The sequence below is a fragment of the Pogona vitticeps genome, chromosome 4 (assembly GCF_051106095.1).
Source record: "Pogona vitticeps strain Pit_001003342236 chromosome 4, PviZW2.1, whole genome shotgun sequence".
NCBI lineage: Eukaryota > Metazoa > Chordata > Lepidosauria > Squamata > Agamidae > Pogona > Pogona vitticeps.
The window spans coordinates 160,468,639-160,492,230 of record NC_135786.1 but is presented as its reverse complement, the minus strand read 5'-3'; the positions used below and the strand labels follow the sequence as shown (position 1 = coordinate 160,492,230).

The window sequence follows — 23,592 nt, the reverse complement described above, 5'->3', positions numbered from 1 at the left end:
AAGCAGAGGCCCTTTTATACCTGAAGCTGCCTCTACCACGCCAAAAGTTCAGGAGGGCCTTCAGATATATACTGTAATGCTGGTGTTCCCATCAAGTAAAATGAGGTGCACCAGATGTTTGGGGTCAGCAGGCACAGCCCTCTGCCCTTTCCCCAAAACTCTTGTTTTGTTTTGTTGTTCCTCTTTGTTTGACGGAAGTTCTGTGTGCAACACACACCCTTCCTGGCCTTCCTAAACTAGTGTTAGGTATGGTAAAGTGCTAAAACAGGTTTCAATTTCCACTGCAGTCACCTTCCGTTTATGACTAGCTTCACAGAGATACTTCCAAACAGGGTGTGGAACTACAGTCATAATGTAAATATGGAGAACTCAGGGTTGGCCCCAAAATTTTTGCTGTCTGAGGTGAAGGATGAAATGCTATCTTCCTCTTCCACATACAGAAGCCAAGTGTATTGACAGTTCTACTGTGCTCCAACACTGGGGATGGGATAGCATCCTCCACTGCAACCAAGACAGAAGGCTAGTAGCATACAGAGTTCATGAAATTGTGTAGCATACCCAGCTCTTCTGTTCAAAAGACAAAAGCAGCCTTACTTTGCTTAATATTAGGACTTAGCCCAGGGAGAGCCACCATGCCTCCAGATATCACTTCAAGACATTCTATTTGTTTCAACAGGTATCTTACATTCTGATTTCAGCATACACTCATTACACTGCAGAAACCCAGAAGGACATGCATGTACAGTATGTACCGGGAACTGATATAAAATTCTTTACTTCACTGTAAAGGAATTATTCCCACTGTGTAAGAGGACCCTGTATTGAAAGGTTATATTTTTCAACACCTTTTCTTACTACTAGAGGACCAATTAATCATCCATTTTGACTAGACTGCTGTAGATAAATTAAAAGTAACAAGTTAGAATTAATTTTATTTATGTATATCTGTTTACTTTTACTTTTCTCCTCTCCAAGTGCTACCAAACCAATGCAAAAATGTTAGACAGTAATATTATTATTACTTAAGAATGAGTCTAAAAATAGTCTAAGTTTTACTATTAGAGATGAGAATAATTGCTGAACCTCTTTCAATTATTCCATTCACTGACATCCACCATGTAACAAGCCGTTCAGGGACTGGATGATTTTCAGGATTTTTTTTTTTTTTACTTTGCTGCCCCTTAAAAATATTTCAAGGGCAATTTAATACATTCTGCAGTCATAAATGTGGACTTTTCATCAAATACATAGTCATCAGAGAGTGATGAAATGGAAGTGTGGACCAAGACATTTTGACTTCTGAGGTGCAAGACAAGATGATGTTTCCCTTTGCTATCTTTTAAAGAAGACAACTAGATTGGCAATGACCAGGATTGATACTACTCATTATAACTGAGGCAACAGGCTTGTTTAAGGAATACTAAACGAACTGTGCAAGCAATGGAGCATATGTATGTATATCTGTCCTCCAACGGACAGAAAGGGCCCAGGATTCAGGGATAACACAAAAGGGCACTCCTAGCAGTACCAGGACCTTGAAACAGTTGCCTAACATAGACTAAAGGTAAAGCCGATCCAACTGAGCTCTATAGCAAAACATATGTTTGCTTCCTCCACACTTCACATTCTCCGGTGCACCCTTAGGGTATTCTTGAAAAACGTAACAGATGTAGAAACCCTTGGTGGTAGTTTGAAACCTCTATGATTCACCAAGGGGCAACAATGTTGACACAGAGTAGGTTCAGTAAGCCTCCATGTACAAGTCATAACATGAGAAGCAAGCCACTATGTGTGTGAGATGTATTGTATATGCATGCGCTTCAAGTCCCAAAGGACCTATTATATGAATTATATGCAGGACTGCTATCCTCAGTGCTGAGTATTTTATTCCCAATTAAAACAAGGCCATTTGTATGTTGGTAATGCAGATAGATGTCTAATCGGATGACAGATTGTAACAGATTATACATTTTACCATAATAACCAATCAAATCTTGATTTGCTTTGAACTCTATTTTACATCTGAATAACTGCACAACTCATCTTCTACTGTAGCGCTGGATGTATTCTGGCCTTCTTGTTTTTATGAAAACTATAAAATAATCTTGTAATGTCATTGTCTATGCTGGCTGGGACCAATGTGAGGTGAACAAGCTCAGAAGGCTGGGGGGGACACATTGAGCCCCAGGATGACCACAGTCTGGATCCCCAGGATGACCAATTTCAGCCTTTAAAAACCAATAGACTTTTTAAATGTTTGTTTTGCTTTTGGGTAGTGGGGGGCCTTAGAGGACACCCCTGGTCCAAAAACTGAAAGTTGTTTGTCTTGCCAGTCTCTTATAGCACATACCAAAACAAAATCACAATTTGTGGTTTAAAAATACCGGGGGTTTCCCATATCTTCAAAACAGATGGTTCTTGGGAACCTTTGGGAGCCTTTAGGCTCAAAATTTGGATTAAATGGAAGTTACAATCCAGGGACATCTGGAAGGCTACACATTGACTGCTTCAGCTCTAAGGCTGGGAAAATCACTTTTTTGGACTACCCTGAAATCTCTAAGCCATCATGGCCACTGATATGGCCAAGGTCTGTTTTTGCTCTAGAGCATTGGTTCCCAACCTTGGGTCCCCATCACCACTAGCTGTGCTGGCAAGGGCTTCTGGGAGTTCCAGTCCAGGTATATCTGGGTATCCAAGCTTGGGAACCACTGCTCTAAAGGATAGGAGGATGCACAGTGCCTCCAACTGAGCAACCTGTTATATATATATTGAAATTATCGGGGTGTGTGTTACCGTATTTTTTCCTATTAACATTTATCCCATTAATTGTTTAATTGCGCTTCTGTTTTCCTTCCTGCTATTGATGCTATTTTGTTGTTCGACCCAAGGTAGGAAATTGGTTATTTCATTTCTAAACACTTCAGCATAGAATTCCAATATTCTGATTCCAGTCACAATTGGCTGGGCCTGCAGTGGCTGTTATCAAGTAGACAGCCAATAAATAACGACAGGTGTTTGATTCTCTTCTTTCCCCCTAGCCCAATTTCAAACTGCTAAGTGCAGCTATGATTTGGTGTGTACACTTTGTCATAACATGGAGCGGTGTCAACATGAGTAATGCTGAAGTGGCTACGGGCAAAATGTCATGTCATGTAATGTTCTTACGTGACATTGTTAAGATGCAAACCCTGATTTTCTTCATCAGAGTTTCTTACTCTTATTATAGTACCTCACAGTGCTTTCATAAATTACCTGGAGAGGTTTCTGGTGTTGTTATTCCTGTGAACGTTAACATCTTGACTAGCTTCCTCTCTTTGATTAAAGATTAATGGACACCTCTGCTAGATTGTTCTATCATCATGTAGATCTGCCAGCAAACATTCATAATAAACTGCTTACAACTGTGCAGTGATCACAAATCTTTTACATAAGCAAATCTTTTACTTCAGCCTATGGTTTTAATCTGGCCTGTCCCTACTTCTAATATGGTGCATGTGGGATATCCCTCCACCTCTGAAAATCCCATCTACTCCCAGAGGTACAAGCCCTGGACAATCAAGCTGCAGGCAAGGAAATCCTCATTATCTTCAACTAGAGATGGACACAAACTTTGGTTTGTTCCCTTCCCCGCCTCCTTGGCTTCATCCTCCACTCACACTCTCCTCCTCCTCCTCTTCAGCTGTTTGACCAGTCCCCAGCAGGACGACAGGGTTCTCTGCCCAACCCCCTTGTCCGAATGGGTGGTCATCCAAGGAGGCAGAGCAGGGAAGCCCGTGTTCCTGCCAGAGACTGGTCAAACAGCTAAAAAGGAGGAGGACAGGAGCATGCACCACCCGGTGAGGAGGAGATCCCGTCAGGGAGGTGGGGAAAGGGAACATGAGGCACCTGTGATGCTGCCCATACCAACTGGCATGAACCTCCAAACCAAGGTTCATGCCCATCCAACCAGCAATTGCAAGCAACCAATTCAGACTGAGAGCAAAGTGGAGAGAATCTCCCAGTATTTTCCAATTATGCTAAGGAGTAAGATAGTCTATGGGCCATCCTGAAAAGAAAGAATAGATTCTCAAAAGAATGATGGGCTTATTCAGCATTTGAGATGACAAAAAGGGAGGATTAGTCTATTTATTTAAAATATGTTTACCCCACCTTGCTACTTGAAAAGGACCCCAACAATGAAAGACAATATTTAAAGTTGAAAACAATGAGTATACAACAGTGGTTAATATCATTAAAATATTTAAAGCTAAGAACATCTTACAACATTAACAGGAAATATTAAGGCAGAGATCAAGAAGTATACAAAAGAATGTCACTCCGAGAAATGGAAAACACAAAAATGGAAAGCACATGTAGTACTAAAAATCCAGTCAAATCAGTAATGCATAACAATCCATCTAAAAACCACACACAGGTAGCTGGTTTACTGAGGGAAGGCCTTTGCCTGTTTGTGGAAGGATAGCAAAGATGGGGCCAGTCTGGCTTCCTGTGGAAGGGAGTTCCAAAGTCTATGAGCAGCAACAGAGAAGGCTCTCTCTTGTGTCCCCATCAGACACGCCTGTGAGGGTGGAGGGACTGAGAGAAAGGCCTCTCCTGATGATCTTAACACCTGAGGTGGCTCATAATGGGAGAGATGATCTTTGAGATAGCTTGGCCATTTAGGGCTTTATAAGTTAAAATTCAAAAAGCATATGCAAGAATTAGTTACTGTTACATAACAGCACTGATGTTACCTGTCTGTCATGGGTTTGGAGGGAAAGTTCCATCCTATGGGGAGTGGAAGGCGGGACATCAGGAGGAGGGGCTGTACTGTATAAATATGTGATGCCTGTGTGGTGAAGTAGATGCTGAGACAGACTGTGAGACACTGGGTTGGGACGAAGCAGCAGCTGGGGAAGAAGAAGCTGTTGTGGGAGTCTGTGTGTCAGACAGGGTACTACTGTGTGTCAGAGTACCAGCCTGAAAGGTTCAGGGGTCTGTTGGTTAGCCAGAACTGATGGGTTCAGGGTCTGTGCTTTAAGTTAAAGGTTCTAGGTGAACCAAACTGTATGCTTGTGTGTGTGAGAATAAGCCACGTTACTTTATTTTATTCACCTGATTGTTTTATTTACCCTGTTTGTATTTAAAATAAACCTTATTCTGTTATTGTTTAAAAATCCATCCCTGGTCTGTGTGACTTATTATAGGGAATGGTTGGTGGCAGCTTAGTGTAACTGTGTGACATATCCCAGTAGGTCTGGGTTTGTCACATTGATTGGTGTCCAGCGTGTGGGATACGACTGGTCCAGTTGTCCAGCGGTCCAGCAAAGCCTTGGCAGGTGTGCCCAGAGCAAGGGGGGTCTAGTCAGGGACAGTCTGAGGCGCGTAGGTAATCTTCTAGGTGTACCTCACGGGGAGGTGCGCTAGTAGAAGAACGTGCCAACTGGGGAGACTTAGATTAAGGTGCTCTGAGGCAGCCTAGTTTTGGCGGGAAAACGCTGAGGCAAAACTGCGTAGCAACAGCGAGCTAGCTTGCCAGCTGAGAGGCCCAGCAGAGGGGGGTAGGCTCTGACTCGATACTGTTGCAACTTTAGTGCTGAAGAACAGCAGCAATCTCTAGGGAGAGCTGGTTCTGAGGCAAAAAGGAAAAAAGTGGTCGTTTTATTTTGAGGCTTGACTTTTAAAGCAGCCTGTTCTGAGGGGGGGGTTATGCCCTTGACTCGAAGCCAAGTAGCAGACATGAGTGAAGTGAAAGACCCCCAGATTGACCAAGGTTCTGAGGATGAATTTGGCTCAGTGCAAGGTGACAGCACAGGAGAGCAGAACCCAGAACTTAGAAAATTGATCCTAGCCCAACAGCATGAACTGAGGGTGAGGGAAATGGAGGAAAGATTAGAGAGAGAGAAAATGGCATTTGAATTAGAGCGAGAGAGAGAGAGGATGGAGAGAGAAGAAAGAATGGAGAGAGAGAAGATGGCGTTTGAATTAAGAAAACTGGAACTGATGAACCAGAACAATAATAATAATAGGGATTCTGAGGGAGGCCAACTGTCTAAGGCTGACCTGAAGAAATTCCCTGTGTACCACAAGGGAGATTGTCCTGAGGTGTTCTTTTCCTTAGTGGAAAGAGCGTTTGTGGACTTCTCAGTGAGGGAAACTGAGAAGATGACCATCATGCGATCTTTAATCAGTGGTAGCCTGGCTGAGGTTTATGCCGAGATGCCTGAGGAATTGATGAAAGATTTTGCAGAGTTTAAAAAACTGGTGTTTGCAAGACATGGGATAAATGCAGAGCAGCTGAGACAAAGATTCAGGTCCCTCACTAAAAAACCAGAACAGACTTTTACCCAAGTGGGGGCCCAATTGGTGAGGCTGCTTGAGAAATGGCTATCGCAGGAGGGAATAGAGACCTATGAGCAGCTTAAAGACTTGATAGCCCTGGAACAGTTCTATTCAGTCCTGCAGGGGGAATTGAAATTCCAGGTGAGGGAAAGGAAACCGAAATCTGTGGCAGCAGCCGCAGAGATCGCAGATTTTATCTCCCAAATAAGAAAGCCCTTGGGTGAGGGGAAATCTGTAGGTAAACCCAAAGAAACCTACAGCAAGTACTCTCAGGGACCAGGGAAAAGCCAGCAAGGGGGAGGGGCCCATGGTGAAGGGAAGCCCTCAGGCATGAAACCAAGCCCTCAGAATTTGGAGGGAAAACCGAAACAAGAGGAGAGGGAATCCAAATGCACTAGAAAATGCTATTTCTGTCAGGGAAAGGGTCATCTGATCTCAGAGTGTGAGAAACTGAAGCAGCTAAAAGGAATGGTGCCTCAGAATTCTAGTGGGACCAAGCCAAAAGCTGTGTTCTGTGTCCAGAAAGAGCAAAGCTCATTGTCACAGAGGGAGCCTGTTGCCATGACTACTCAGTCTGGAACAGCTACCTATGCTGATCAGGCTGAGGAAAATGGTCCTCTTCTGGAGGTAAAGCGCTGCTTGCTGATAAAAACAGATTCTCAGTTGTTTGAGACAGCAGGGGTGGACGTAGGAATACTTGACCGTCAGTATAGGGGGCTGCGGGACACTTGTTCCCAGGTAACCCTGTGCCATCCAGATATCATCCCTAGGGAGTTTATAATCCCAAATGAGAGCATGAAGGTGGCAGGGATTGAGGGGCAGATAATCTCTCTGCCAGTAGCAGAGGTACCTGTCAACTTTCAAGGCTGGAGGGGAGATTGGCGGCTAGCGATTTCATCGACTCTGCCAGCAGCCGTGCTCGTGGGAAATGACCTGGCTGAACATGTGAAAAGGGTGCTAGTGATTACACGCTCACAAGCCACCACGGAGACAGTTCAGGGGGGTAATGATGAGCCAGAGACGGAGGCAGAGGGGAGTTCAGAAGCTGTGGTGGAAACCTTAACCACAGACAGCAGATTTGGACAGGAGCAAAAGGCAGACGCCACTCTCCAAAAGTGTTTTGAACAGGTGACTGACGCCCAGCTAGCACCTGAAACCCCAGTGAGATTTCTGGAGAAAAAGGGGATTCTGTATAGAGAGACCCTGAGGAATATCTCAAAAGGGGGAGATGGGATCAGGAGTCAGCTAGTGGTACCTGAAAAGTATCGCCCCATGATCTTACAAAGGGGTCACTCTGACATGTTTGCTGCACACTTAGGAGTGAACAAAACACAGCAGAGAATCACACAGAATTTCTACTGGCCTGACATAGGGAAGCAGATCAGGGAGTTCTGTAAACAATGTGATGTGTGTCAAAGGCAGGGGAATAACCGCGACAGGACCAAAGCAAAGTTGTGCCCTTTGCCTGTGGTAGACACTCCGTTCAAATGCATAGGGGTGGATATTGTGGGACCTTTGCCCAAGGCCACAAAGAGGGGGAATAGGTTCATACTAACAATTGTGGACCATGCCACAAGGTATCCTGAAGCCATACCCTTGACAAACATCGAAACTAACACAGTGGCCGATGCTTTGGTGGGGTACATGTCCAGGATGGGATTTGCCTCAGAGATAATCACAGATTTGGGCACATCGTTCACGTCAAAGCTCATGAAACGCTTATGGCAAATCTGTGGAATTAAGCTCAGGGAAGCCACTGCCTATCATCCTGAAAGTGATGGGGTAACTGAGAAGTTCAATGGGACTCTAATGCGCATGATTAGGGCTTTCTTGGCAGAGAATCCAAACAATTGGGACCAGAAGCTGCAATCCCTTTTGGTTGCTTATCGATCAGTGCCACAAGCCAGTACCGGGTTCAGTCCATTTGAACTTTTATTTGGGAAAGGGGTGAAGGGGCCCCTTGATTTGATCGAGCAGGGTTGGGGGCAGATCGCCCAGGGTGACCCACAAGACGTTGTGACTTACACAGACACCTTGATGAATGACCTAAGGAGAAACCTAGAGCTAGCAGCAGAGACCCTGCCAGCTCAAAAGGTCAGAAAGAAAGCTTGGGATAACCAGGAAGGCAGGGAGAGGCGCTTTAACCCAGGGGAGGAAGTGCTTTGGCCTAGGCTCTGCAGAGAGAGCAAACTGCAGCTGGGTATCCCAGAAAGAAAATACTTGGGTCACAAGGTAGGGGGAGGAGTGATAAAACCCCTGGAGGCCAAAATAGAAGCTGTTCGTGATTGGCCCAGACCCAACACCAAGAAAAAAGTCAAATCATTTCTTGGGTTGGTGGGCTACTACAGAAAGTTCATCCCGAGGTTTGGCGAGATTGCGGCTCCGCTGACCGATCTGACGAGGAAGAAGACTGATGACAGCATCCCGTGGACCAGCGACTGTGAGGCGGCGTTCCAGAGGTTGAAGAAGGCGTTAATCAACTATCCTGTCCTGCGTGCTCCAGACTTCGACCGGGAGTTCATCATCTACACCGATGCGTCTAACAGCGGGGTAGGAGCAGTTCTGTGCCAGGAGGATGAGAATGGTGACCAGCATCCAGTGTCCTACCTGAGTAGGAAACTTCAAAAAGGTGAGAGACATTTGGCAACCGTGGAGAAGGAGTGTTTGGCCATAGTCTACGCGATCCAGAAGGCCAAGCCTTACATCTGGGGAAGACATTTTGTTCTGTGTACTGACCATTCACCATTGCAATGGTTAAAGACAATGAAAACCCACAATAGCAAACTTATGAGGTGGGCTTTGAACTTACAGGACTATGACTTTGAAGTGAAGGTGGTCAGAGGGTCAGTGAACTGTGTTGCTGACGCCTTATCAAGAAGACCTGAAGACTGAAGACGGCGAAAGAACATGGACTATATGTATATAATGAAAACAAAAAGTTAAAATGTACCTGGTTTTGAATTTGGTTGGTATTAATAAAGGTAAATTGATGTACTGTATATGGTAAAATGTTTAAATGCATATTTGCTATGGTTAACTTGGAGTGTAAGTATATGTAAGTATTATATGGTATGTATAAATGTTGTTGTGTATTTTATGCAGGTTGTTTTTTGGTGAAAAGCACTTTTAGCTTTCCCCCTACAAAACAACTTATAAAGAGGGGAGGTGTTACATAACAGCACTGATGTTACCTGTCTGTCATGGGTTTGGAGGGAAAGTTCCATCCTATGGGGAGTGGAAGGCGGGACATCAGGAGGAGGGGCTGTACTGTATAAATATGTGATGCCTGTGTGGTGAAGTAGATGCTGAGACAGACTGTGAGACACTGGGTTGGGACGAAGCAGCAGCTGGGGAAGAAGAAGCTGTTGTGGGAGTCTGTGTGTCAGACAGGGTACTACTGTGTGTCAGAGTACCAGCCTGAAAGGTTCAGGGGTCTGTTGGTTAGCCAGAACTGATGGGTTCAGGGTCTGTGCTTTAAGTTAAAGGTTCTAGGTGAACCAAACTGTATGCTTGTGTGTGTGAGAATAAGCCACGTTACTTTATTTTATTCACCTGATTGTTTTATTTACCCTGTTTGTATTTAAAATAAACCTTATTCTGTTATTGTTTAAAAATCCATCCCTGGTCTGTGTGACTTATTATAGGGAATGGTTGGTGGCAGCTTAGTGTAACTGTGTGACATATCCCAGTAGGTCTGGGTTTGTCACAGTTACCACCAGCAAACAAAGAATACAGGCAAGATCTGGAGTACGAGGATGTTTCCTCCAAATCATATAATGGAAAGACCACTTTTCCCAGTGGTTATATATAATACATAAATATGTGGAAATAAATATGCTCTAGTAGTTAAGAGGTTTTCCACAATATTCAGTCTAAATTTGGCTTCCTGTAGCTTGAGCCTATTGTTACATTTCCTGCACTCGGGGATGATCGAGAACAGATCCTGCCCCTCCTCTGTGGGAACCCAGACCATCTTGGGGAAAAGCTCAAATGAATACAGTATAGATAACAATTTAGGCATGCTGGAATGGTCAGCAAAAACAAGAAAGGGGGAGTTTGAAAGCAGATATATGGGTAGACGTGGAGCAAAGAGGAAGGAATTAATTTCCTATCTGTTTCAAATAAACTACCAAGTAGGATAGGTATCCATGAGGCTGTAAAGCTAATCTTATAGCAACAACACTAAGAGCCCTAAAACAATAAAATTGTATTTGAGGCACTACTATATTGAGTAAGTTTGTCCTTGCATTAAAACCTTTCTATTAGTAGAAGAGAAAATTAGCTAAGCTAGAATTTCCTCCCTGCTGTGCTGTTTTATTTTTAAAACATATACTATATATTATGTTGTGTTACCTTATGTTGTCGTCCTGTGTTTTGTTGTGCTGTTTTGGTCCCAGCTGTTTTGTGCATGTCAAAACTGGACATACGGTAAGGATCTGAAACTTGGGGACACTGTTTACAACTTGTGGGTGACAATGCCTCAAAATCCCTATACAGTACTAGGTCTTTGTGGATATGACTCTTGGGGACTAAAATATTTTATCCTGGTGCATGAGGGTTAATGTAATCATTTTTATGTAATTGTAAATTAATACTTTACAAGTAGATCTCATTTCAACATGGGAAACATCAAGCAGGGTTCCCACTAAAGCCTGAAAATGTTCAGTCAGCTCTACCATGTCAGGCCTTGTAGCTACAATATACAGTGGTGCCTCACTTAACTTGTACTCTGTTTAGCGATGAAATCGCTTAGCAATGATTTTTCAGAGCGTTTTTGCACTTTGTTTAGCGATGGTCCCTATGGGCGATTTTTGCTTAGCAATGGTTGGGACCATGCTTCGCATAGTGATTAAATTTTGGGTCCCCTGTTTCGCTTAACAATGGTTTAAACAGCCTCATGTTTGCTGTTTTTTAAATGTTTTCCTGTTATTTATAAAGTTAAAGTTTACTGTTTAAAATGTTTGAAATCATAAAGTGCACTTAATAAACCCTTTGTTAACCAAATTTGACTTTGTTCTGACTCTTTTTTAATTTGTTGTTGTATTCCCCCCCCCCATTGAGATGCACTGAATAGGTTTCAATGCATTTCAATTGGGGAACCACATTTCGCTTAGCGATGTTTCCTATGGCGATTTTCGCTTAAGGACGGCAATTCGTTCCTATTGGAATGGATTATCCGGTTTTCAATGCATTTCAATGGGAAACCACGTTTCGCTTAGCGATGAAATCACTTAGCAGCGATTTTTTCAGAATGAATTAACATCGCTAAGCGAGGCACCACTGTATTATTATTCAAAATGGAAGGTCCTGTGTTTTCAGTGGAAAAATCACACTTCATATTAAGGCATTTCATGGTGTCTTTCTTCCCACCCTTAATTAGTGTCATTAACATCTTGCAATCAGCATCACAGGCCATCTGCAAAAATGGACTTTGATCTTCTTAACTTGAGTATAGCCTTGGATACTTGCACTGAACTACTGCAATAATACCCTACAGCTCAAAACCAATTCATATGAGGTTATTAAACTGAGATTGCCATGCTCAATCAACTTCATAAATACATATTGTGGAATTTTTATCCTCCCCATCACTGCCTTTGAGGATTAGATTTTTATTGAGTCTGATTTGTAGCAGAAAAGCATCTAGCATGATTTAGATCAGGACAGGGAAGTGATGAAAAGGAGGAACTACAGGCACATGGGGAGGGCACTAATGAAAGCTACAGAGCTGGCTCCTTTGCCATCAAAAAGACAGAAAGAAAGACCTCTAAGTTTAAAGGGCTATAAACAGCCACATACCAAGTGAAAAGATTCTACAGTGGCCACTCAGCCATTTTGAGAGCCAGACTCTGTAAGATTCAGCACTGAAATGAGGGCAATCTAAATACACCGTGGTCTTTCTATGTTACTGTCTTTTAAAAATTTTCCTTACTAAGTAGTTCAATGCAAGACGTTGTGGGTGAATGACAACATGATGTTTTCACCTCATTCCATATAGAGAAAGTAAATGGATCACCAGTTGAATAGTCTCATTAGAATAGCATTCCCCACCCCATCTGAAGACTAGTTTAAAGGAACAGGGCATGATAGGTGGATGGATGATAAATTACCAGTTCTCAATGTGTTTGTGTGCTCACCCATGTTCATCCGCCATGCTTTCTTCAGTCTTGAACAGTTTTGTTGTTGCAAATGCTGTAAAGCTAGAAGTAGGGTCAGAAGATTCAGATTATCATGAGGAGGAGAAGGTGCCGATTATTCCTGCACCTCCACCAAGAAAAACTTCCCAAGTCGTTTGAATGTGCTGTTGGCATCAACTATGCTGCCAACTAGTTGTGATGTGCAGTCAGAGCTGGTTTTATCATTAGACAAAGGTTACTGCCTGAAACAGCTGATACCATGGTTGGGAGAGTGATAACATTGTAAGAAAGAGCTCACTGCCTGCCATGCAACCTGCCCTGAAGTTCCTGATTTGACTGGCTTCCGTACAAGAAAATCTGGGTGAGGCGAGGTGCTATAATCTCCTTTGCCACAGGTAGCAAAAGGTACAGGGTCAGCCTCATGTGGCCTCCTGTTACTGCTCCAGTGAGAGAGAACAGGGTAAGCAAGTGGCCACCAAAGTTTTGGGAATATAAGACATTGCAGGTTCTAACTCCTGTCCTCTGAAGATGCCGGCCACAGAGACTGGCAAAACATTAGAAAGAAAAACCTCCAGAACACAGGCGAACAGCCTGAAAAACCTACAACAACTGCAGGTTTAATATGAGCTTTTGCCCCTTGTACATTTGCAGGTTTCTTGCAGAAAAAGCATCCAAACTCCCAAGTACTTTTCAATACAATGAAGAAATAATATAGTGACATTTATGTGGGAAATCAACTGTGACATAATAATTGTGTTGCCTGGATGATCTTGTACAGTTGCAATGACTCAGCATAAGAAAAGGAGCAGTTTGAAAGTGTGGAGTTTCATAATGTCATCCTAGGTGGTCATCCACAACAAAGTACTGGACAAGGAATCCAGAAATCTCTGTGTGCAAAGATTCAGGCATTTTCTGGAATACAAGTGTAAAGAAGAAACAATGTCTATGAAGTCTTGCACACATGTTCCTGGAAGTAAACTACAATTTTTGGACTACAATTATCAATATAACAGATCTTCCATTATCTGTACCTTGGCAATGCCTCCATAACAAAGTCTTTGATGCTGCTTTAAGACAATGCTGATTCTAATTTGTTTTAATCCTACTTTCTTCTGCCAGAATGTTTGAATCTTTCCAGGGTCATTAAGACCCAAAATCCCTCTTACCAAAGGAAATCTGTTAAGGAGAAGAAGAAAAATACAGAATTGTTAAAGAAACAATGAAGAATGTCTCAAAGCACATTTGAGTTTAATTACAGATAAAATTAAAATAAAACACAACACAACATATTACAATGGTTTAAATCCTGTTGCTTAGTATAGTGTGAGACACAACTGAGTCAGCAGGGATTTGGTGAGTCCGCTATAAGCTCCAGTTGATTCCAGGTGGGTCTACTCCAGTTGCAACTTGCTACACTAAAGTAGCTGCAACTAGAGTAGACCCAATGAATGAATGAAATTTGTGGAGAAACTGAATCACCAAATCCCCACTGATTCAGAAGACCTACTCTAGTGGAACTATCTGTGTAAGCTACAGGATTTCAACTAGTAAAGTCTATACCATTGTTTTAAAGTGAAATGCCAAGAAGCTAGTACAATACCCACATGGCTTTGCAACACAGTACAGTAATAGCTTAGTGAGTTGCAATACTTGGCTGTAGAGCCAAAGGTTAGGAATTTTGAATCCCCACTGGGCCTCCTGGCAGAAAAGCTAGACTGTGTAACTTTGAGCAAGCTTCCCAGTCCTAGAGTATCGGGAGAAGAAACTATTGATAAGCATTTCTCAGTATTTTATACCTCAGAAACACTGGGAACGGTTGCTGTAAGCTGGAATCAACTTCACAGCAAATAATATTGTGAGAATCATTGTGGTATAGAAGGTAGAACTAGGGCTCTGACGTTCTGAGTTCAAGTCTGCAACTGGGCAATGGAAATTCACTGGAAGATGGTGATGGTAAACCATACCTTAAATATCTCACATAACTTGAAAATCCTATTAGGTGTGACTAATGGCACGTAACAACACATGGCTTCAACTAGCCTGCTGTTTAAATTATAATTTAATTACCAACTGTTTAAAGGTCATTGTGAATAATATATAGATCCTGCTCAACAATCAGTTAATATAATATTCGAAAGCAGTAGCTGATAGCAATGTTTCATAATTGTGAGGGGCAACATTTGCCACTTTCATATGCTTGATGATCATAGAAACAAGAGAACAAATATTTTCCTGAAAAGCCCTGTGTTAGGGTTCTTCCTGTTCTCTTTGCTGTGTCCTCCGTCTCTTCCATCATAATGGGACAAACAAAACAAAACAAAGATTCAACCAGCAGCAATCTCTCTCAAGGTGCAGAAGTCACAAGTGTTAATTAGTTGCTATTACATGGCCTTTGTATAAATTAATCAGATCGAAGAAAAAAAATAAGAGTAATGAATAATGTGTCCATGCACAAGCATATGTGCATGTATGCATACAACACTATACATTACCCTTAAAAAAATTCGTATATCTGGATGCATTTGAAGCAGCTGCTTTAAAGATAGGGCCACTAAAGACAACAATCAAGAGCTCGCAAGCCACGCCTTGCTTTTGTTATTAATATGAAAAAGATTGTTAGAACATTTTATAATCAAGTGTGGCCTCTTTCAGCATGAAAAAAAAACTGTATGCAGAAGGGGCCAGGCAAGGCCAGTCCTATCAATAGGCAGTTAGGTGTTCCCAGATGCAGATGGGCAGCTTTGGCATTCTCTTGTTCTTTCCAAAACCATTCACCTCTTCTTCCACACAATGTATACTACTCCCGCAACTCCCACTATGAGTGTTCGAATAAGATCAAACTGCCAGTCCAACTGGCTTCCGTTTATGCGGTTGCCAATTTGTCAACAGCTCAGGAAGCAAATTATCCTGACATTAAGACTTACCTCCAACCAGCAGGTGTTGTGCAGGAAACAGATGTCCCCATGGGGAATTGAGGGTGGAGTCAGGCAGGGTTCTCCATACTAGACTGTAGCCAGGTGTGTACAGGTAACCCTGCTTTTACTCTCAGCAATTTGGAAGAGGGGAGTGATTATTTGGTGCAATGGCCTTATGACTACTAAGGAGAAGTGATCGTTCTGGAGACTTATAGAAAGAGAAACGAACACTGCCTATTAACTCAGACATCAATTTGAGGAAAGTGCAAGAGGATCAGTATTTATTTACTTAATTTATTTACAGTATTTTTTAGCCGCACCATTACTAGCGGCTTCTGGGCGGCGTACAACAATATTAAAACTTAAAAACATTAAAAACATTAAAAAGACAATATAAAATATCCTATATTAAAACAATTCTTAAAACATTAATATTAATAAGTACTGCTGCTCATGTGGCCAGCTAGAGAATACTGTTTAATTAAAATGCTGGCTAAACAGAAAGGTCTTTGCCTGGCGCCGAAAAGCCAAAAGTGTTGGAGCCAGTCGGATCTCTATAGGGAGGGCATTCCAAAGTTGGGGGGCAACAGCCGAGAAGGCCCTATTTCGACATGCAATCCCCCTCACCTCTTTCAGGGATGGGACCTTCAAAAGGGCCTCCTGGCCTGATCTTAGAGGACGGGAAAGCTCATATGGAAGAAGGCGGTCCTTTAGATACATCATCACTACATGGATCACTAAATGTAGTTACAGGAGCCCCTGCAACTTATTTCCATGTTTCCAGGTCAGCCTCTCTCTAGTTAAAATGAAGGAACAACAAGAATCAGGAAGTGTTTTCAGAGGGAGGAAGCAAAAAGTCCGACGTTACCAAATTATAAATTTAGAAAATATAAGAGGAGCAAAGCAGTCGGCTATCAATCTGCCAATTGGCTGCCATTTTACTAAATCAAAGGTCTGGAAACCAGGCCTTATGAGGAACAAGTAAAATAGCTGGGTATGTTTAGCCTGGAGAGGGAACGACTGAGATATGATTAGAGATTAGCAGTTGGGGATTCATGCTTGTTCATCAGCACAACACTGTAGGTGCCACGCGTTCCCTTCCCCCACTCAACCCCCAGCCAGCTCCCTGACTCACCAGCTCCTCACGATGCTCTTTCCCTCCTCTATGCACAATCATCCAGTCCCAGCAGGACCACCTGCTTCCCTTCTCCCCCTCCTTTGGCAGCTGCTTGTTACATACAGCACTGATGTTACCTGTCTGTCATGGGTTTGGAGGGAAAGTTCCATCCTATGGGGAGTGGAAGGCGGGACATCAGGAGGAGGGGCTGTACTGTATATATATGTGGAGCTTGTGTGGAGAAGCTTAGTAGAAGGAGCAGCTGGGAAGAAGAAGCTGGTGTGGGAGTCTGTGTGTCAGACAGGGTACTACTGTGTGTCAGTCAGTACCAACCTGATAGGTTCAGGTGTCTGTATGGGTAGCCAGAACTGATAGGTTCAGGGTCTGTGCTTTATTTAAAGGTGTTCTGTGTGAACCCAAACTGGTGTATGTATGATTGAGACTAAGCCACGTTACTGTACCTTATTCACTTGATCATTTTTTTTCCCTGTGTGTTATTTAAATAAACCTTATTCCTTTATTTGTAAAAAATCCATTCCTGGTCTGTGTGACTCCTTACAGGGAATGGTTGGTGGCAGCTTAGTGAAACTGTGGCATATCCCAGTAGGTCTGGGGTTGTTACATTGATTGGTGTCCAGCGGTGGGATACGACTGGTCCAGTTGTCCAGTGGTCCAGCAAAGCCTTGGCAAGTGTGCCCAGAGCAAGGGGGTCTAGTCAGGGACAATCTGAGAGCGCGTAGGTAATCTTCTAGGCTTACCTCACGGGGAGGTAGGCTAGTGGAAGAACGTGTAACCTCAGATTGGTGGGACTAGATTAGGGAGCTCTGAGGCAACCTGTTTTGGCGGGAAAAAGCTGAGGCAAAGCTGAGTGAAATAGCAGTGATCTAGCTTGTCTGCTGAGAGGCCTAGCAGAGGGGGGTGGACTCTGGCTGGCAACAGTTGCAAGTTAGTGCTGAAAGAACAGCAGCAATCTATAGAAGGCTGGTTCTGAGGCAAAAGAGAAAAAAAAAGTGGTCGCTTTAGTTTGAGGCTTGACTTTTGAAAGCAGCCTGTTCTGGGGGGGGGATTATGCCCTTGACTCGAAGCCAAATGGCGGAAATGGGTGAAGTGAAAGACCCACAGGTGGACCAAGGTTCTGAGGATGAATTTGGCTCAGTGCAGGAGGACAGCATGGGAGAACAGAACCCAGAACTCAGAAAAATGCTCATAGCCCAACAGCATGAACTGAGGATGAGGCAATTTGAAATGGAGGAAAGGGAAAGAGAGAAACAGAGACATTTCGAATTAGAGAGAGAGAGAATGGAAAAAGAAGAAAGATTAGAGAGAGAGAAAATTGCTCTGGGAAAAGAAAGGATGGCGTTTGAGTTAAGAAAATTGGAAATGATGAACCAGAACAATAATAACAATAGAGATTCTGAGGTGGGCCAATTGTCTAAAACTGACCTGAAGAAATTCCCTGTGTACCACAAGGGAGATTGCCCTGAGGTGTTCTTTTCCCTCGTGGAAAGAGCGTTTGTGGACTTCTCAGTAAGGGAAACTGAGAAGATGACCATTATGCGATCTTTAATCAGTGGCAGCCTGGCAGAAGTCTATGCAGAGATGCCAGAGGAGCTGCTAAAAGACTTCTCTGAGTTTAAAAAACTGGTGTTTGCCAGACATGGGATAAATGCGGAACAGCTGAGGCAGAGATTCAGGTCACTCACAAAGAAACCAGAGCAGACTTTTACCCAAGTGGGGGCCCAACTGGTGAGGCTGCTAGAGAAATGGCTGTCGCAGGAGGGAACAGAGACCTTCCAGCAGCTCAAAGACCTGATAGCGCTGGAACAGTTTTATTCAGTCCTGCATGGGGAACTGAAGTTCCAGGTGAGGGAAAGGAAACCTAGATCTGTGGCAGAAGCGGCCGAGATCGCAGATTTTATTTCCCAAATAAGAAAGCCCTTAGGTGAGGGGAAATCTGTAGGTAAACCTAAAGAAACCTACAGCAAGTACTCTCAGGGACCAGGGAGAAGCCAGCAAGGGGGAGGAGCCCATGGTGAAGGGAAGCCCTCAGACACGAAACCAAGACCTCAGATTTTGGAGGGAAAACCAAAACAAGATGAGAAAGACTCAAAATATAGCAGAAAATGTTATTTCTGTCAAGGAAAGGGCCATCTAATCTCAGAGTGTGAGAAATTAAAGCAGCTAAAAGGAAATGTGCCTCATGATTCGAGTGGAACCAAGCCAAAAGCTGTGTTCTGTGTCCAGAAAGAGCAAAGCTCCTTGGCACTGAGGGAGCCTGTTGCCATGGCTACTCAATCTGGAACAGTTACATCTGCTGATCAGGCTGAGGAAAATGGTCCTCTTGTGGAGGTCAGGCGCTGCTTACTTGTGAGAACAGATTCACAGTTGTTTGAAACAGCAGGGGTGGACGTAGGAATACTTGACCATCAGTATCGGGGGTTAAGGGATACTTGTTCCCAGGTGACCCTGTGCCATCCAGATATTATTCCTAGGGAGTATATAATCCCGAATGAGAGCATGAAGGTGGCAGGGATTGAGGGGCAGGTGATCTCACTGCCAGTAGCGGAGGTACCTGTGAGCTTTCAAGGCTGGAGGGGAGTTTGGCGGCTAGCGATTTCATCGACTCTGCCAGCAGCCGTGCTCGTGGGAAATGACCTGGCTGAACATGTGAAACGGGTGCTAGTGATTACACGCTCACAAGCTACCACGGGGACAGTTCAGGGGGGTACTGATGAGCCCGAGACGGAAGCAGAGGGGAGTTCCGAAGCTGTGGTGGAAACCTTAACCACAGACAGCCGATTTGGCCAAGAGCAAAAGGCAGACGCCACTCTCCAAAAGTGTTTTGAACAGGTGACAGACGCCCAGCTAACACCTGAAACCCCAGTGAGATTTCGAGAGAAAAAGGGAATTTTATATAGAGAGACCCTGAGGAATACCTCAAAAGGGGGAGATGGGACCAGAAGTCAGCTGGTGGTACCTGAAAAGTATCGCCCCATGATCTTACAAAGGGGGCACTCTGACATGTTTGCTGCGCACTTAGGGGTGAACAAAACCCAGCAGAGAATCACACAGAATTTTTACTGGCCTGAAATAGGGAAGCAGATCAAGGAGTTCTGTAAACAATGTGATGTGTGTCAGAGGCAGGGGAATAACCGTGACAGGACCAAAGCGAAGTTGTGCCCTTTGCCTGTGATTGACACTCCGTTCAAATGTATAGGGGTGGATATTGTGGGACCTTTGCCCAAGGCCACAAAGAGGGGGAACCGGTTCATTCTCACCATTGTGGACCATGCCACGAGGTACCCCGAAGCCATACCCTTGACTAACATTGAAACTAACACAGTGGCAGATGCCTTGGTGGGGTATATGTCCAGGATGGGATTTGCCTCAGAAATAATCACAGATTTGGGCACATCGTTTACATCAAAGCTCATGAAACGGTTATGGCAAATCTGTGGAATTAAACACAAGGAAACCACTGCCTATCACCCTGAAAGTAATGGGTTAACAGAGAAGTTCAATGGGACTCTGATGCGCATGATTAGGGCTTACTTGGCAGAGAATCCAAACAATTGGGACCAGAAGCTGCAATCCCTTTTGTTTGCTTATCGATCAGTGCCACAAGCCAGTACCGGGTTCAGTCCGTTTGAACTTTTATTTGGGAGAAGGGTGAAAGGGCCCCTTGATTTGATCAAACAAAATTGGGAGCAGATCACCCAGGATGACCCACAAGACGTTGTGACATACATAGACACCTTGATGAATGACCTAAAGAGAAACCTAGAGCTAGCAGCAGAAAACCTGCAAGCTCAGAAGGTCAGACAGAAAACATGGTATGACCACAAAGCCAGGGAGAGGCACTTTGACCCAGGGGAGGAAGTGCTTTGGCTTAGGCCCTGCAGAGAGAACAAACTGCAGCTCAAATGGGCAGGACCATATAGGGTCATTTCCAAGATGTCAGATCTGAACTACCTTATAGAGCAGGAGGAAAACCAAGCAAGGAGGGTGGTACATGTGAATGCCCTAAAACCCTACTATAGAGGGGAACAGAGGGTTTTATTCGCAATAAAAGCAGCTGAGAGTGAGGAAGCTGAATTACCCTTCTGGGAGGGTAGAGGGGAAGTAAAATACAACCCAGAGGAGGTAAAGATCAGTCCTGCACTCACCCAAGACCAGCAGCAAGAACTAAAAATGCTGCTCATTAAATATCAACAGGTGTTTTCCAACAAGCCGGGGATAGTGAAGGGAGTGATGCATCGGATCCACACAGGGGATGCACCCCCGCAGGCAGTATCCCCATACCGAGTGACGGGACCCTATAGGGACAAGGTGCGGAAGGAGCTGGACGAGATGCTTAGGGAGAACATAATCGTTCCCTCTTCTAGTCCTTGGTCCTCTCCGATAGTCCTAGTGGACAAGCCTGATGGGAGCATTAGGTTTTGTGTAGATTACAGGAAATTAAACCGCGTAACCACTCCTGATGCCTACCCAATGCCCAGGCTAGACAACCTGATTGAAACCATAGGGGGTTGTCGGTTCATCTCATCATTGGACCTGGTAAAGGGATATTGGCAATTAAGAATTGATCCCAGGGATCAAGAAAAGACTGCCTTTTGCAGCCCTTTTGGTCTCTATGAGTTTCGAGTCCTGAGCTTTGGTCTCAGAAAGGCACCAGCCACATTCCAAAGGCTGATGGACCAGACCTTAGTAGGGCTCAGTGACTTTACTGTGGCCTACATTGACGACATAGGGATCTTCAGTAATACCTGGGAAGATCACCTGAAACACCTGGAGTTAGTGCTGCAAAGGTTAAGCAGCAGGGCTAACGGTAAAGGCGAGCAAGTGTCAGCTGGGTAGCCCAGAAATAAAATACTTGGGTCACATAGTAGGGGGAGGAGTGATAAAACCCCTAGAGGCCAAGATAGAAGCAGTTCGTGATTGGCCCAGACCCAACACCAAGAAAAAAGTCAAATCATTTCTTGGGTTGGTGGGCTACTACAGAAAGTTCATCCCGAGGTTTAGCGAGATTGCGGCTCCGCTGACCGATCTGACGAGGAAGAAGACTGAGGACCGCATCCCGTGGACCAGCGACTGTGAGGAGGCGTTCCAGAGGTTGAAGGAGGCCCTCATCAACTATCCAGTGCTGCGTGCTCCAGACTTCGACCGGGAGTTCATCATCTACACCGATGCGTCTAACAGCGGGGTAGGAGCAGTTCTGTGCCAGGAGGATGAAAATGGTGACCAGCATCCAGTGTCCTACCTGAGTAGGAAGCTCCAGAAAGGTGAGAGACATTTGGCAACCGTGGAAAAGGAGTGCCTGGCCATAGTCTACGCGATCCAGAAGGCCAAGCCTTACATCTGGGGAAGACATTTTATTCTGTGCACTGACCATTCACCACTGCAATGGTTAAAGACAATGAAAACCCACAATAGCAAACTTATGAGGTGGGCTTTAAACCTGCAAGACTATGACTTTGAAGTGAAGGTGGTCAGAGGGTCAGTGAACTGTGTTGCTGACGCCTTGTCAAGAAGACCTGAAGAATGAAGACGGCGAAAGAAACATGGACTATGTATATATTTTGGTGACCAAAGGTTAAATGTACTTGTTTACTAAACATGTTTGGTTTGTATGAATAAAGGTAACTTGATGTATTGTAAATGGTAATTGTTTAAATGCCTAATTGATATGTTTATCCTAGAGTAAGTATAAGTAAGTATGGTATTGTATGTTATAGTATAAATGTTTTTGTATGTTTTGGATCCAGGTTGTTTTTTGGTGAAAAGCACTTTAGCTTTCCCCCTACAAAACAACTTATAAAGAGGGGAAGTGTTACATACAGCACTGATGTTACCTGTCTGTCATGGGTTTGGAGGGAAAGTTCCATCCTATGGGGAGTGGAAGGCGGGACATCAGGAGGAGGGGCTGTACTGTATATATATGTGGAGCTTGTGTGGAGAAGCTTAGTAGAAGGAGCAGCTGGGAAGAAGAAGCTGGTGTGGGAGTCTGTGTGTCAGACAGGGTACTACTGTGTGTCAGTCAGTACCAACCTGATAGGTTCAGGTGTCTGTATGGGTAGCCAGAACTGATAGGTTCAGGGTCTGTGCTTTATTTAAAGGTGTTCTGTGTGAACCCAAACTGGTGTATGTATGATTGAGACTAAGCCACGTTACTGTACCTTATTCACTTGATCATTTTATTTTCCCTGTGTGTTATTTAAATAAACCTTATTCCTTTATTTGTTAAAAATCCATTCCTGGTCTGTGTGACTCCTTACAGGGAATGGTTGGTGGCAGCTTAGTGAAACTGTGGCATATCCCAGTAGGTCTGGGGTTGTTACACTGCTCACTCAAAGGCAGCATTGCAGGAATCCCTGCCCACTTCTTCATCTCAGTGAGCAGTTGCTGGAGGAGGCAGAGGAGTGAAGCAGGCACTCCTGCTGGGACTGAATGATTGCACAAAAAAGAGGGAAAGAGCAGCATGTGGGGGCTGGTGAGCGGGGTAGCCAGCCAGGGGGTGGGGGAAGGGACGTGTGCCATCTGTGGTGCTGCACCAATGAACCGGCATGATTCTCCAAACCAAAGTTCATGCCCATTTGGAGATATGATACAATACCCTTTCTCACAGATATCTGAAGGGCTGTCTTATGAAATATTTAGCAAGCTTGTTTTCTGTATCTCCAGAGGACTCAAAGTAGTAGATTCAAATTATGAAAAAGGAGATTTTGCCTAAATGTTAAGAAGAACTTGACAGAGCTGTTCAACAGTGAAATGGGCTGCCTTGGCGGGTGGTAAACTCTCCTTCGTTCAAGTTTTTAAACATAGATTAGGTGGCCAGCTGTCAGCGGTGGCAAATGTTACTTATAATGATAGTTAACCTGTTTATCTTCTATCCAGCTGGCAGCCTTTTCTGGCTTGCTTGCTTTGTTTCTTTCTTTTTTTTAACTTGGGGTAGGAGATTTTAACATGTAGAATTAAGATTCCCAAATAGCTGCTGGCGGTGGTGGTTGTGGGGTTTTTGTTGTTGTTGTTGTTGTTGGTTGGTCTACAGACTAGGGATGAGATACATAATGCAACTGTTCCATGTCTGACTAATGCCCAATAT

The 23,592-nt window shown here is 44.0% G+C and overlaps 1 long non-coding RNA gene across 1 annotated transcript; it reads right to left on the bottom strand.

The window, feature by feature from the left end:
- Positions 1 to 11,048: 11,048 nt before the first annotated feature.
- On the bottom strand, positions 11,049 to 16,373 carry LOC144589212 (uncharacterized). The gene is made up of 2 exons (XR_013545196.1): positions 13,490 to 16,373; positions 11,049 to 13,370 (listed from the first exon to the last, which is right to left on the bottom strand). It is a non-coding gene; the product is annotated as an uncharacterized LOC144589212 (long non-coding RNA).
- Between the last annotated feature and the right edge of the window lie 7,219 nt (positions 16,374 to 23,592).